The sequence below is a fragment of the Cupressus sempervirens genome, chromosome 11 (genome assembly GCF_028749045.1).
Source record: "Cupressus sempervirens isolate cs-2001-9-10 chromosome 11, ASM2874904v1, whole genome shotgun sequence".
Taxonomy (NCBI): Eukaryota; Viridiplantae; Streptophyta; class Pinopsida; order Cupressales; family Cupressaceae; genus Cupressus; species Cupressus sempervirens.
This window is the reverse complement of record NC_143128.1, coordinates 19101723-19116970: the sequence shown is the minus strand read 5'-3', so window position 1 is coordinate 19116970 and position 15248 is coordinate 19101723.

The following is a 15248-nucleotide window of genomic DNA, read 5'->3' as shown; positions in this document are numbered from 1 at the left end:
GCATGTTTTAGTAGTGACATCCCTATTACGACAGTACCAATGATTTGGTTGGTGGCTTGGGATGTGACGTGCGGGGGATGGCTAGGACCCATGATGGTCTTATGATGCTATTGACGGTTGGGAGGAACCACATACTTAGTTTAGTTGTTTAGTTACATCTGGTTTTTCTGTACATTGCGATGTTGTTTTTGTTCATTGCGATGTTTATTTCAATATGTTCATTACTGCTATGGTTTAGATGGATAGATGTTCCTCTTTCCTTGTTGTTTATGCACTTGAGTGTTCATTCCTTGATTTACGTGGATCCGGTACTCCCTGGTGTGGAGGTTTCCATATTTTTATGCTTTTTGTTTGCATTTTGTTGTCGCGCCAATTTATCTTCTCGCATGGAAATGCATGTCCTCGCGCGAGACATGCATGTCCTCACGCAAAAATGCAAGTCCTCGCATGAGAATGCAAGTCCTCGCGTGAGAATGCAAGTCCTCGCGTGGTGCGTAACAAGTCCTCACGCGAAGCCATGCACTTTCTCGCGCGCAGTGTTGCAAGTTCTTGTGCAAAACTCGAGACCAATGTACTTTCTTGTGTGAGAGACAAGGGCTATATAGCTAAGCTTGTCAGATGAAAGTTCGGAAGTTGGTTTTGGACACCCTTTTGAATTTTACACCTTCCTAGTCCAAAACAAATTTCCTAAGGGGTTTAAAATATATCATTTAAATATAAGGTAACTTATACTTAAGATATATTTTAATATATGTGACAAATCTTTTGAGATGGGTTTCAGACCTCTCCGACATAAGATAAAGATTCTAAGAAATTTCAAGGCTTCAGGATTTCAGACTTAGCCAGATTTTAGGATTCTGCATTTATCTTCTTGCATGGCGTTTTGTTGATGAGTGGTGGTTTCTTCGAGCCCTCATCCTGTGCGTGGTCATTGTGGACCTCCTTTGTGTGTGTCAGTTGTTTGTGGCATTTGGAGATTCATTGGTTGTCAAAAATTGTTGGTGTAGTCTTCCATTGCGATCTTTGTGATCCCTATATGATGTTGTCATGTGCATTCATACTTGTAAAAAAAAAATCTTGGCTTGAATTGGATCCTTGTTCCCAAGGATCTTCGAGCGGGGCATTACACTTCATAAGCATCAATATAATCATTAATGAGTTTCCCACATGTTACAGTGAGAATATGGCATTTGCTAATGATATTACATGTGCTAAAATGAAACAGTCAACTACCACTAAAATACATCACACATTACACACAAGTAACCTTTCTAGAGTAAGACAAATGACTCACAAATCTGAATATGCATGCACAAAAAATTATTCTACCATATTCCATGTTCACTAGCATTGATTATTGTTCACCATTAAGATATAGCAAAAGAATCAATTGTCCTATCATATTTTCTTGTACACTAGTTTTCTATCATTCTTTACAAAACACTATGTAACTAATCTAGAACATCACATAAAGTACAATGAACATATACATGATGTCTACACTCATTCTACTACACAAATGTAATCTCACATATCCAGATATGTTAATCAATGAACACATTGATCTATTAAGTAGCCTACAATATAAATAATCTAAGTATACTATGAACCAATGAACATATGTTGTCATCAATAACAAAAGTTTTCATTAATACATCTTTGCAACACTCACAAGTGCAAAGAATATCCTAAATTCGTAAAAAACAAATCCTCTATCTAAGCATCATATTTCTTCACACCATTTATTTTAGGGCCTCTAGACCACATTATCTTGCATTGCTAAAAAAATTGGAAATTTTAGATTAGACTTCATTTGTTGAGGCAATGTAGTCCTTGAGTACGTTGAATGACATAACCTAGTCATGACCTTTTCCCAAAATTTAGGATTATAATTGTTACTCCTAAATACATTAAGTGTTGTCATTAGTGAAAAATATATTTCATGATGAAGTAAAGAATCAGGATGGTGAAGCAAGAAAAGGCATTTGATAAACAAAAGGTAGAAAAGGTCAATAAGTAAGTAAGTAAGTAAGTGGGTTTTATAGTCCACGACACTATGCCATAGTTTTTGGGTTTACATATGGTGACAATGATATGGGACTACCTCGTACTCTTTTTCGAGAGGCGCTTGGCGCTACAAACGAGGCGTACATACCCTACCCCCCAGTGGGATTTGAACTTGTGACCTTTCTTTCGAGAGTACAAGTTCTATTACCAACAAGAATAGAGCTACTAAATAGATATGAATACCAAGTAGAGTATGATTATCGAGCATAATACTGAGCATCTATATTACCAAGAAAGGACAAAATAATAACCAAGAAGATAAGGAAAGGCTACCGAGGGACATAAGATGAGAAGTTTGTAAATCCATAAAATACTAGGTGAATGGAATCTACAGAGTAGGAAGATGATTTATGAAAATTGAGGAGAAAATTTGGTACGATTTATTGAGAATGAAACTATGATTATTTATGATCCCAGGGAAAATTTTGAACCAATTAAATGAAAGCTTAATATGTTTAAGGATAAGGATTAATAGAGATTGTTAATCTAAGCTTCTGAGCATCCTAGAAGGATCTAAACCCTAATTAGGTCAAGCTATAGGGTTACTATGTAACAATGAATCCGAGAGAGAGAGAGAGAGAGAGAGAGAGAGAGAGAGAGAGAGAGAGAGAGAGAGAGAGAGATTATGTGCATGAGAAAAATAGAATTAGTGAAGAGCATTGAACAAACAAAACAATGCTACCAAGTAGAAAAAGAGAGTTATATTGGTGAACTGGTTATAGAAAGATGATGAGACTACATTGAGCATAAAAGATCTGATAAAGAATGAGGTAGATGAACCATTCCATATCAATTATTGTTGGTATTGTATTTTTAGAACCCACATATTAGGTAGGCCTTAACAAGCTTGATATTGTAAATCTCTTAACCGAATGCACAATTGAAGAGTGTTGTGAAATCCTTTCACGAGTTAGACATAGATAGGTCTTTTGTAATTACTCCGAATAGAGTAAGTCATTAGAAGTGACATCAATGTATTCTCTAACCAAGAAACCTTTATGCTACAATAGTGAAGGATTGTGGATGTCATCCCCACTACAATTTTCCCTCTAACCAATGGTTTCTATGTGACCAAATTATAGTGTTAAATGTGTTTGATATGTGTGTGATGTATTTATGTTGAAGATGTTTATTTTAGTTTACTTTCATTCAGCACATGTTGCTAAGTTTATTCATGCAATATGAGATCAAAAGTTCAAAGGGTAAACAATTATTAAAGGCTAAAAGTTTTAGAAGGTTCTAATTCAACCCCCCTCCCCTCTCAATACTTTTAAGTTTCCAACAATTGGTATTAGAGCTAGTTATCATGTCGAAAAGTTTCACCAATTAAGAGAAAAGATATTATGCAATGGAAGGCTATAGACTTGAAAAGGTAATTGAGAATCAAAGATTGGAACTAAAAATATCACTAGGTTACATTGGACAACTGAAAGAGAATTTGAGGCACTCACTTAGCAAGAGGAAAGAATTAGCACATCAACTACAAGATACTCAAGATCGGGTTGAAGAACTTGAATAACTATCAGAGGGAAGCATGCCTAATGAATCTAAAGCTACTATATCAAATTTGATGAAAGATAACAAACCCTAATTGACTGGGTCAAAACCCTAAGTAAGTAAGTAAAGTCACTAAAGAAGGAACAACAAGCTCAGATGGAGATAATGTGTGAAATCTAGGAACAAAAGAGAAAAGTTGAAGATGGTAAGCGAATGATAGAAAATGAGAAAAGACAAATAAGTGTAAGACTGAATACGAATGATATGGAAATACAAAGGTTAACACAAAACCACTGTGATATGGTAAATTAGTTACTCAATGTTAATCATGAGATTACAAGGACTATGGAAGAGATTGTTGGATTAAGGTAAAAAAATGAACAATTGAAGAATGAACTAAAAAAATGAAAAAGAAAGTAATGATAGGCTGAAGAGATCTAAGGAAAGCATAGGAAATTGGATGGACAATTGAGAAATCAAAGAAGACTGAGAGATATTAGTAGATTAGGATTTATCGAGCACTCTACAATTGAGATAGGAGAATAATCAAAGCAGGTAGAAAAGAGAAATCGTTATGCCAACCCAAAACCAAAGAAACCAACATGTATCACTTTGGAAAATTGGGCCACACAACAAATTTACATAGTAGAAAGGTTAGTGATGTAAGTTGGATTGCTTGCTATGTCCTTTCCTTCACTAAGGATTCACCCAGGCTCTCTTCTTAGCCTACTAGGGCTCCCCTTTGTCACCCTAACCTCAAGAGGATATCTAACCTACCCTCCAAACTTCACTATCTAGTTACACCAAGCTTTTCACCACTTGCTTCCTTCCTAGGAACATCTTCCTTTGTCCTTCAATCTCACCATTTCATCAAACTTGGTCCTCTTGCCTTCAACTTGGGGTGAGAGATGCAACTTGATGGTTTCTTAGACCACTCCTAACCTCCTGGTCTTAATTTCCATATGTCTCCTTATCAATTTCCTCAAATTGATAAAATTGTCCTAAAAAGTCCTAATAGAATTAGGCCTCCAAAGTTGGTTTTTGGGCTATAATTCCGAATTTTTCTTAACAAGGTGGAAAATGAATCTTAGATATGGATACCCTTTTGGAAATACTAAAAGAATGTGTGGGTCTCAGGTCCCCAACCTATCCATAGACCCCCTTGCTATTTTTATGCCTAAAAATAAGGGTTTCTAACATTCCCAAATAATATTCATTAGGGTCTGATAAAATATATGGAAAAACTAGTCTTGGAACCTTATCCTTTGTCATAAGGCTTCCTCACACATCCCTCCTCCTTCTACAATTCTTAGATTGAAGTATCCAACACATTTAATCCACCAAATTCCACTTGCTAGCACTATGATTCCCTAGCCATGCACCACAGGCTCACCTAGGCAATCACTTTAAAAATAGTTGCCAAGATTTTCTAGGCCTCTCTTTTTCTATGTACATAGTACAAGGGCTCCACTTCCATATCCCCAAAAACCATGATGATTCTACATTGAGGATTCATGGGGAACCTTTTTTCCCAACCCTTGGACTGGGTTCATTTCATGGTTTTATAGGTTTACCAAGAGGGTTCAGACAATTAGAATAACCATCAATCTCATATCCAAAACATGTTCGATTCTTGCTCAAATATTATCATGCAACTTTTCAAAGTTGCTAACAACTTTTGCATTTTTGCAATCTTTGGGCATTTATCACTTGGAACTTTCCAAGTAGGTCCAACATAGTCCATTTATGATGTCTAGGCATGACTTAGCCTTTATAGCATCAATTCAAATGTTTTTGACCATTTTGATCTATTTTACAACTTTGGCACAATTGACATCTTTCTCAACTTTTTGCCCAATTGATAATGTAGGACCTCCAACCTATGCAAAAGGATGTAAAAACATCATAGAGGAAAAGATAGGTTCAAAACCATACCATACTCATACTTTTAGGGTATAAGACCCACAACCCCTAACAACCTAAACACAAACAACCAACCTAACTAGAATGGATTGGGCCTATTCAAATCCAACTAGGAGCAAACATACATGACCTTCTAAGGTCCAAAAAAATCAACTAACTTGGCTAAGGTTAGTACATGCCAAAACCCAAAATGTAGAGCTAGGACTAGGAGTTAGCCTAGGTTCTTCTGCACCAGTTAGTAAGATATATGTTACTCCAAAATTTGATGTTTACTATTATAGCTACAACAAGTATGGTCATTAAGCATTTCAATGCATATCTAAGATTAAAAAAAAAATTCAAGGAAACAAAGGTATGATGGTTATTGCTACACATGCATAAGTGTGGACACAAATCATAAGATTGTAGATCATAGAAAAAAGTTTAACTCGATACTAAACTAACAAGGGAAATACTATCAAGTGAGATTAGAACACAAGCATTACATGCACAACTTGTGGAAGATATGGTCATAAGTGCACCAATTGGGTTTAGGGTGGGTAGGCTTCCACGTGCTTAATTCATTTCTTCTGATTGTCTGTTTTGTACTAGCATGCTTTGTGGCATGAAAATGCTTTAGTGGTTCCCTTGCTTTTTTCCCTTTTACAGATGAAAATTCTCAAATATTGAACTACCCCTACAAAACTCTTTGCCTCGATCACAATTAAGGTCTTGGATCACTTTTAAAAAAATTCACATCTTCTAAATTCCTAATGGTAGCTAGGTCAATGTTCTGAATTTTTTTGATCTCAGTTACTTCATACAACGACCCATATTTGATCTCGGACTTAGACAACTATTTGGTGATTGCTCTCTTAAAAAGCTTATTTACCCTATGTAACAAGCAATACAAATATAAATGACAAAAATCTAGTTTCTACACAACTCATGAGTTAAAACTCTATTTTATTCGCTCTCCATATCTCTATGCTATAGAAATGTCCTTAAAAATAATAGTTTTTGTGTCTCTTCCTACAATTTATGTGTAAAACTATTATCTTTTTTTGATTTTTTCCCCTTTTTAACAAAAAACTTATATTTTTGGTTTGCCAATTTTCCCCCAAACAATTTTTGGGGCTATCATGTGGCCACTCCATGCAGGTTTTTCCTTACAATATTTGGGATCAACATCGGTGTAAAACTCTTGTAATCTCTAATGTTGCAACAGAACAATTTCTTGAGGAAATTATGAAAGTTGATGGAATGATAAATAAAGGAGTCCTCTACATCAGAGCCTTTAGTGGAGGTGTTAGCAATCGCTATTTAAGATGCAAGATAAATTGGTAGTCAATTATTTCTAGGATTTGACACTATACATGGATGGCTAACATGTCAATTTACATTAATGCATAGAGAAGTCATTTTTCATGGATGCCTAGAGATGCCTAGTTTCTCAATCTAAGAGATGGCCCTTCTTCAAGCTAGGGATCCACATGGCAACCAAAGATAACCATTAAATTGTTAACTAGGTTTTTTTTTGTAAATATGTATTTGTAAACATTAAAATTGTAGCTGGTTTTTTCTTGTACCTTCTGCTTGACTGATCTATAGGTTTGGTGGTATGATTGTGTTTGTTTTAGCCTTCTTGGTTTTTGTAGTCTCCAAGTTTTTCAACACCTAAATGTAGTTGTCTTACTTTATAGCTGTGAGAATCTCTATAGAACCCTGATTTTTACCAATAATAAAAACAATAAAATCAAATAAATATAATAGGTGGAAAACATTCCCTAGGGGCATTTTAAATATAGCATTTGCATCGTATGAGAATTTGTAGAACTTGATTGTAATCTTCCTAGATATGTTGAACATGATGATCGAAATAGAACTTGAAAAGACTATAAAAATTGCCAAGCATATGATTTGATAAAAGAACCAATATCTACAAAGCACATGTAAAACATCACAATCTGTAATGGGCACCCTGGAATGCCTAAAAATTGAACCAATTGCTGAAATAGATTTTTTATTGCAAACTGGAGATAGAACCGATGCTAAAATTCTATAATTCTCAAAATGATTAAATCAAGTACAAGCAATGTATTCCAAAGGCCAAACCGAATGTTACAAGAGAGGATGAACGTCCCCTATTGCCAAGAAAGATATGTGATTCACACATCCAAACTCTTATCAAATGTCATTCACAAAAATTCGATGCTCAAAAAATGACTCTCCCACCTCTATTTATACTTTTCCTACACCCTTCTAGAAGGAAATCAAATATTAATTAATTGCAAGTACTAGAAGTGTAGTGCCTCTCCCATTTGACTTCTGTAAGTCATCTTGATGGATGCAACCTTGTTGATCTTTTGTTGTGATGGGTCATGATTGTGACCTTGAGTGGTCTACACCGTCGAGGTGTTTGGATTTATGTTTCTATATTAGTTGCTTTGATTATGCTTTTAACTGATCTATGAGATTGTGATTTATAGTTCACTGAGGTTTGTGCCAGTGCTTACTAAGATCGATGTGGTATCATGAGGTTGTTCTATGATTACCCTGAGATGTGTGCAGAGATTGCACTATGTACTGTTACCATGCTACATTGGACTAGGTTCCTGTAGCAGTGGGTAGTCATGTTTATGACTGTGTTCGCTTATGTGTTTTAAGTGCCTTATTAATGTTGTTTAAACAATCATTATTAAATGCTTAAGTAATTAGAATGGATTGTTCACATTGGAGTATTTGGTTATGTGTTTGCGGACATTTACCTTGTTATATTTCTAATTAGAGAGATATTTGTTACTCATATTATGTTTACATTGGAGAGGACCTGAGGCTCAGGTATTATACTTTGATTTCAGTATTATAGATGTTAGACTACTATGTTGTTCAGTTGATCATATTGCATGATGATGCCATTTTGAGATGACAGTGTGTTTTATGATGACATCTGGCTAACTAGTATTTGGACTTACCTCTGATTATGTTAGGTGATGGATTTAATGCTATGGTTATTTACTTCATTCCTGCGTTGTTATGCTTTATGCGAACATGAGTGATGTAAATAGATTATTTTAATATAATTAAATAAATGATTAAATTATGCCATTTAATGCATTTATTGCTTCGGCTATGTTATTATATGCAATTGCACTTAATCATGTTGTTTAGTGTGCAAGATTTATATCCCTGACAGTGACACATGGAGTTAGTGATTCAACCATTCATATTTTACCAATGTCGTCCTTGTATGGTCGGCGTAGCCTTATTATAATTATTTATTAAACCTATTGGTGATTATTAAATTCGAACTCATTTGCATTATGTGATTAGACCAGTAAGCGTATCTGTGCATTTAGAGGTTCGCATTGTTGCGAAAGTCATTAAGGAGATTTATGTGTTTTTGGGTTTTCGAGTTTTTTAAAATTGATTTATTTTAATTTCTCGCAGCTTTGCCATAGATGAATTTCTATTTATAAGAATAGTTTGTTTTCGTTTGGGTTGATTCAGGGTTTAACTAGGTTGGCTGGTTATTTGCCCTAATCGATTATTCACTTGAAAAGTGAATAAATATCCAAAAAGGAATTTAATTCCTCACTTCTCACTTTTGAATTAGAAAGTTGGAGAGTAAAACCCAAAATCCTCTTCATGAGGATTTATTGTTTTGTTCGTTGTCGGAGCTACGGGCGTGGGATCATCGCGAGGTTGGGCCCGTTGGATCCAGCTCAGGGAAACCTTGGATTGCCACGATTTTCAGCTACTTCTGTGAGATATTTATTTTATGGTTCATATTCTCGTTTTGCCCTTTTGGCTGTGAGGTAGGGCTTTCCTGTTTTATTGTTTCTGCTCTGTTTTTGTTTATGGTTTTGATAGCCATTTGTTTGGAGGCTGAGAACTAGTGTTCCCTTCCATTTCTGTATGTTAGTTCTACTCGGTTGGGCGGGTATGAACATTTCCCTATTTTTCGGAATGAGGGTTTGGGATTCTACGTCGTTATGCTGGCCGTTTTTGCATACGGTGTCCGAATTTGATTATTTTTGGATTTTTGGGGCTTTTGTGCCCAAAGGCCAAATGGGTTTTAATTTTTCTATTTTTCCAAAATTTGGAATTTTTACCTCGTTTTGTGTGTCACCCTATTCTCTTGGATTTTCTTGGCACAATGTGGGTCGTGGACCTTGATGATCTGTTTAGATATCAGTCAAACCACTTTTGCACTTTTATGTTACATTGGGATGCGTGTTGCATCTGTACTCCCGATGTTGTGTTCGGTTGAGTGATTTTATACCTATTGTTATGGTTTCTTTTGGACCTTTGCTTTGTTTCATGGACACAAGGATTCGTGCAGAATCCATACTCTCGGATTGAGGCCGGTGGAGTGAGTTCATGACTTTTGGTCTTGTTACATCATTGGGATTCGTGTAGAATCCATACTCTCAGATTGAGGCCGGTTGAGTTATTTCATGATGTATGATTTTATTGGCTTTGGGATTTGTGTAGAATTCATCCTTCCTGTGTTGCTTTCAGTTGGGTGTTTTCTTTTGCATTGTGTTCTCATCCTATCCTTGTGCTTTGATCTTCGTGATGGTGGTGCGCCGCACACGAGTCCGTGCACGTACATTTTTCGGGTGACTTGTGAGGCCCGATCTTCCATGGTACTTCCGGAAGTTATGATCATTGGGGTTGGGATGGGAGTATGCATGCCCACAGGCACTTGTCGTAGGATGAGCATGGGTAGGGTAGGGTAGCATATGGAGGAGGCTTCTATCTCGCAGCTCGGTGATCATGGCGCCATGGGTTGGCAGAGGGAGCTTTATATAAGTGATAACTAAATAAAATGTGTGATTGGTAATAAAAACTTAAGATAATAAAAATGTGGGGTGCTAGAGCCTTTCCATTGAGGGATGTTGAATCTGCACAAGCTCTAGCTTGGGCTTTTCGATGCCAAGTGACTCTCCATAATGTTAGTCCCTACTTAGTAGCCTTTTGAGTGTCTGACCAAGACCTGTACTCCTTGCATTGTCTTAGGTTCTTGGTTACAACCATCATACTATCTGGCGTGAGTGTTAGCCATGGATGTTATTTTTGTGTGTTTGTGGTTGGATCATTATCTTCATCAGCAGGGCGGGTGTGGACCTACGGATTCCATGTGGTTGGGAGGCATAGCTACCTTCACCATTGTTAGGGACCGGTGTACAAAGACGGTCTTATCCTAGTGCGACCGTTGCTTGATGTTTTCACTTGGTACTTTGAGTTCCGGAGTATGCTTTCTTGTGATTTATGCTTTCATTGGAATGCTTGGATATCATGTTTAGATGATGTTAATTTACTTGACGCATTCCCATATTATGATGTTTAGCATATGATTAGATGATGTGAATTGTTGTAGTACCATATCTATTGCTTATTGATGTTTAGCATGTGATAGGTGATGTTATCTATTGTAGGATTATCTTATGCTTTTCTACTAGCATGTTAGATTCCTTATGCTTATATGATTGCATATTTTAGTAGTGACGTCCCTATTACGACAGTACTGACGATTTGGTCGGTGGCTTGGGATGTTACGCACGGGGGATGGCTAAGATCCATGATGGTCTTATGATGCTATTAACAGTTGGGAGGAACCGCATACTTAATTTAGTTGTTTTCTTATTGTGATATTATCTCTGTACATTGCGATGTTGCTTATGTTCTCTATGATATTTTATTATGTCATTTCTTTTGATGTTTGTTTAGATGGTTAGATTCAAGCTTTCTGTCTTTCAGCTTTTATCTTGTGTTCTTACCTTAAATTGTGATTCTGATACTCCCCAGTGTGGAGGTTCTAACTCTGTTTGGCTTAACGTTCTTCCTTTGAAGTCTTCTTGTCTTTTCCTAGGCGACCATGTGTCAGCATGGTGTGATACAATAAAGTGTTGCACGCCCATTTGAACTCTGTCGTGCACACCTTGAATGTGTCGCACACCTCTTGGAGTTTTGTCATGCGATACTTCACAATATCGCACTCCCTTAGAAGAAATGTCGTACGATACACTTAAAGCATCGCACACCCTTTGGAGAAGTATCACCCAACCCCTGATTGTGTCGCCTTCCTTCTGGAGAAATGTCACACGACACTGGTAAAGTATCGCACAGTGCTGATAAAGTGTCGCATGATTTTTATGAAACCTGCGCGGGTGGGCAGCGGGCACTTTTCGGTCTGATCCAAACTTTTTAGGGATGGTTCAGGGTACCCTCTTAGGTGTTCTTCGATCCCTTGGTGTTGCTTTTTGATTTTTGTTGTGTGTGTTTTCTGTTGTTAAGATATATCTTAATATATGCGACGAATCTTTTGAGATAGGTGTCAGACCTCTCAGAGATAAGTTAAAGATTCCAAGAAATTTCAGGGCTTCAGAAATCCAAACTTAGCCAATTTTCAGGGCTTCAGGATTTTAGGCTTAGCCAAATTTCAGGTTTCTACATTCTACCCCAACTTGGTGTTTTGTTGATGAGTGGTCGTTTCTTGTGCTCTCATCATGTGCGTTTGTCGTTGTTGGCTTTGTTTGTGTGTGTCAGTTTGGTAGTGGCGGTTGGAGATTCGTTGGTTGCCAGGATGGTGGTAAAATCTTCCGTTGCGATCGTTGTGATCCCTGTATGATGTTGTCATGTGCATTCATACTTGTAAAAAAAAAATTCTTGGCTTGTATTTCATCCTTGTTTCCAAGGATCTCTGGGCGGGCCATTACAAGAAGCTTCCCCCTTCCAGTAATTAATGCACTCTCTAGAAACTCCTCCCTTACAATACAATAATTAATTGTGCTTCTAGAAAATTAAGTTACTAGAGGCTTCCCCCTTTCCAATAATTAATACATACTCTAGAAGCTTCTTCTGTGTAATACAATAATTAATTTAATTAATTAAATATAAAGTCAACTTTTAATTTTTAATTTATTTAATGACTTTATAATAAATTAATTTAATTGCTAAATTGGGGACATTATAGTCCGCCCTCCTTGAAATTGATTGTCTTCAAACAATCTAACAACATAATGAACTCCAACCTCCACTTGGATCCCAATTGAAGTGGTATGTGACATCACTGTGGACATTACATCAATTGCAAACCAACATCATTAGGACCAACCACATGCCCTGCAGTCTAGCACCCAAAACTTGTGCTGATGAAATAGAAGTCAAAATGTCACCAGAAGGCAGCTCCATAGAAGATCTATGAAATCTCTTCTTCCTTGTTTCCACCCACATAATATATATTGTACTAGAATCCTAATCATTATCAACATGCATTGAAAAAGACGTAGCTACAAGCGAACCATATGCACTCATGCCAACTGTATCAACAATAGGTGTAGCCACATCAAAATGTATAGACTTAGGAACAACACTAACTGCTGCAATAGAAAATTGAACCGAGTCTGTAGTTGATGAAAACTCGTAATCAACATGTGCGCCATCATTAGAACACACATCAACCATTGCATGCATACTGCTAAACTTCTCATTGGATGGTTCAACTGACACAGATGTGGCTGCTGATATGATAGTATCGTTGCATTCTCCTAATTCCACTATTACTGCATCACCATCCCTTGACAAAGCTTCATATGTGTACTCCTGACTTTGCACACATGTCTCAACACTAGATTGTGAATCAATAATACTAGAGCATAAACCCACATCAATTGACTCCGCTGAAACACCAACATCATAGTTGGGTGGCTCTATATATATCTCGATCCCACTTGAGGAATCAACTACCTCTTGCACTGGAGCAACATACAAATCATCAATATTGATGCCCATCTGTCTAGCCATAAGCTGCAACATCATATCCATTCGTCTATTTTGTTCCTGTTGCATCATATCCATTCGCCTGTTCTACTCCTCTAATGTATCTAGTAACTGTTTGAGTATTTTGTTAAACACTTTTCCCTCTATCTGACTTTTCCAAATTCCCTATAAGACTTCCATAGGATGGTAGGACTTTTAGCTTTGATACCACTGTAATGGGCACCCTGGAATGCCCAAAAACTGAACCAATTGTTGAAATAGATTTTTTAATGCAAATTGAAGATGGAACCGATGCTGAAATTATATTAATTCTCAAAATGATGAAATCAAGTACAAGCAATGTATTCCAAACGCCAAACCTCAAGGGAATGACGTCTAAAAGGTTACAAGAGAGGATGAACGTCCCCTATTGCCAAAAAAGATATCTGATTCACACATCCAAACTCTTATCAAATGTCATTCACAAAAATCTGATGCTCAACAATGACTCTCCCACCTCTATTTATACTTTTCCTACTCCCTTCTAGAAGGAAATCAAATATTAATTAATTGCAAATACTAGAAGCTTCCCCCTTCCAATAATCAATGCACTCTCTAGGAACTCCTCCCTTGCAATACAATAATTAATTGTGCTTTTAGAAAATTAAATTACTAAAGGCTTCCCCCTTTCCAATAATTAATACACACTCTAGAAGCTTCTCCCTTGTAATACAATAATTAATTTAATTAATTAAATATAAAGTCAGCTTTTAATTTTTAATTTATTTAATGACTTTATAAGAAATTAATTTAACTGCTAGAGTGGGGACATTACACAATCTTATGTGGATGTGGGAGCACATAAATGAATTCTCATCACCTTTTGCACTTTTAATACAAATTCTCCTATATATCAACTCATGTAGGGCAAAGAGAAAATCTATAGAAAACTGAAAGAAAGATATTCACTTAGATTTTCCATGAGACTTTGTTACTCAATTAAATAACTCCCATCTTGCTGAAGAAAGAACTAAGATGGAACAGAGCAAAGATCAGCTCAGGGAAAGTTTTACTTCAAGAAGATATTCAATGAAGAGTAATGAAGGGAAAGTGTTACTAACATGCACCTTACCATTTTTTCAAATCTCTAAGGGTTAAAACAATAAGTATCTTAAAAAATGAAAAACAAAAGTTCAGTCAAGTCTTCACTGGACACATAATCATTAGAGTGAATCCTTGAACTCTTTAAATACCAAAACATAAAATTGGCCATAACTAAACATATGAAAAAATAATGTATTGCCTGCCAAGCATATTCTAACGTCAATTTGCAAGGCTCAGTGTGATTATGCCAGTGTTCCATAATACACTTAAATTGATTAACAAACAAATCTTTTACAAGATCCCCAAAACAGAAGTAAGAAAATCACTTACAATGTGAAAATATACAAACTTTAGTTGCTTTACAAGTGGAGGGGAGAAGTGCGAGAAGAAATTTCAAACATTCCTTGAGTGGGAAGCCATTGGTGTAGGCAAGGCTGAGGATGAACCAGACGATGGAGAATGAGGATGCATTTTCTCGCTTCTAGGATAGGAATCATTATGAGTTATCAGATTTACAGATCAAGGCTCATTTGAAATGACAGAGGCTTGCCTCCTATGGCTGTTTTGAATAATTGTGTGGAGGATTTCAAAAGAGCTTCAAATAGCAATCTTGTTTGGAGGTTGCACAGAGGATTTGTTCTCTCATCTGTGGTCACATATGCTTTTGCAACCTAGATCCATTTTGGGTTCAACATGGTCAACCCTTTTGAGGAGAATGTCAGTCTCTCTCAGGTTTAATAAACAAGCAAGAGATAGGAACATGATTGGTGTTTTAGGGATCCCTATAAGGACTGCAGCAGGGACCATGGATATTGTTCAGCCGCTGAGATTGGGAAAGTAGTAGGGAATTCCTGGTGCCTGGCCTCACTTGAGTTAAGGACTCGGAAGATAGTATTTCTTGGGAAATTGTT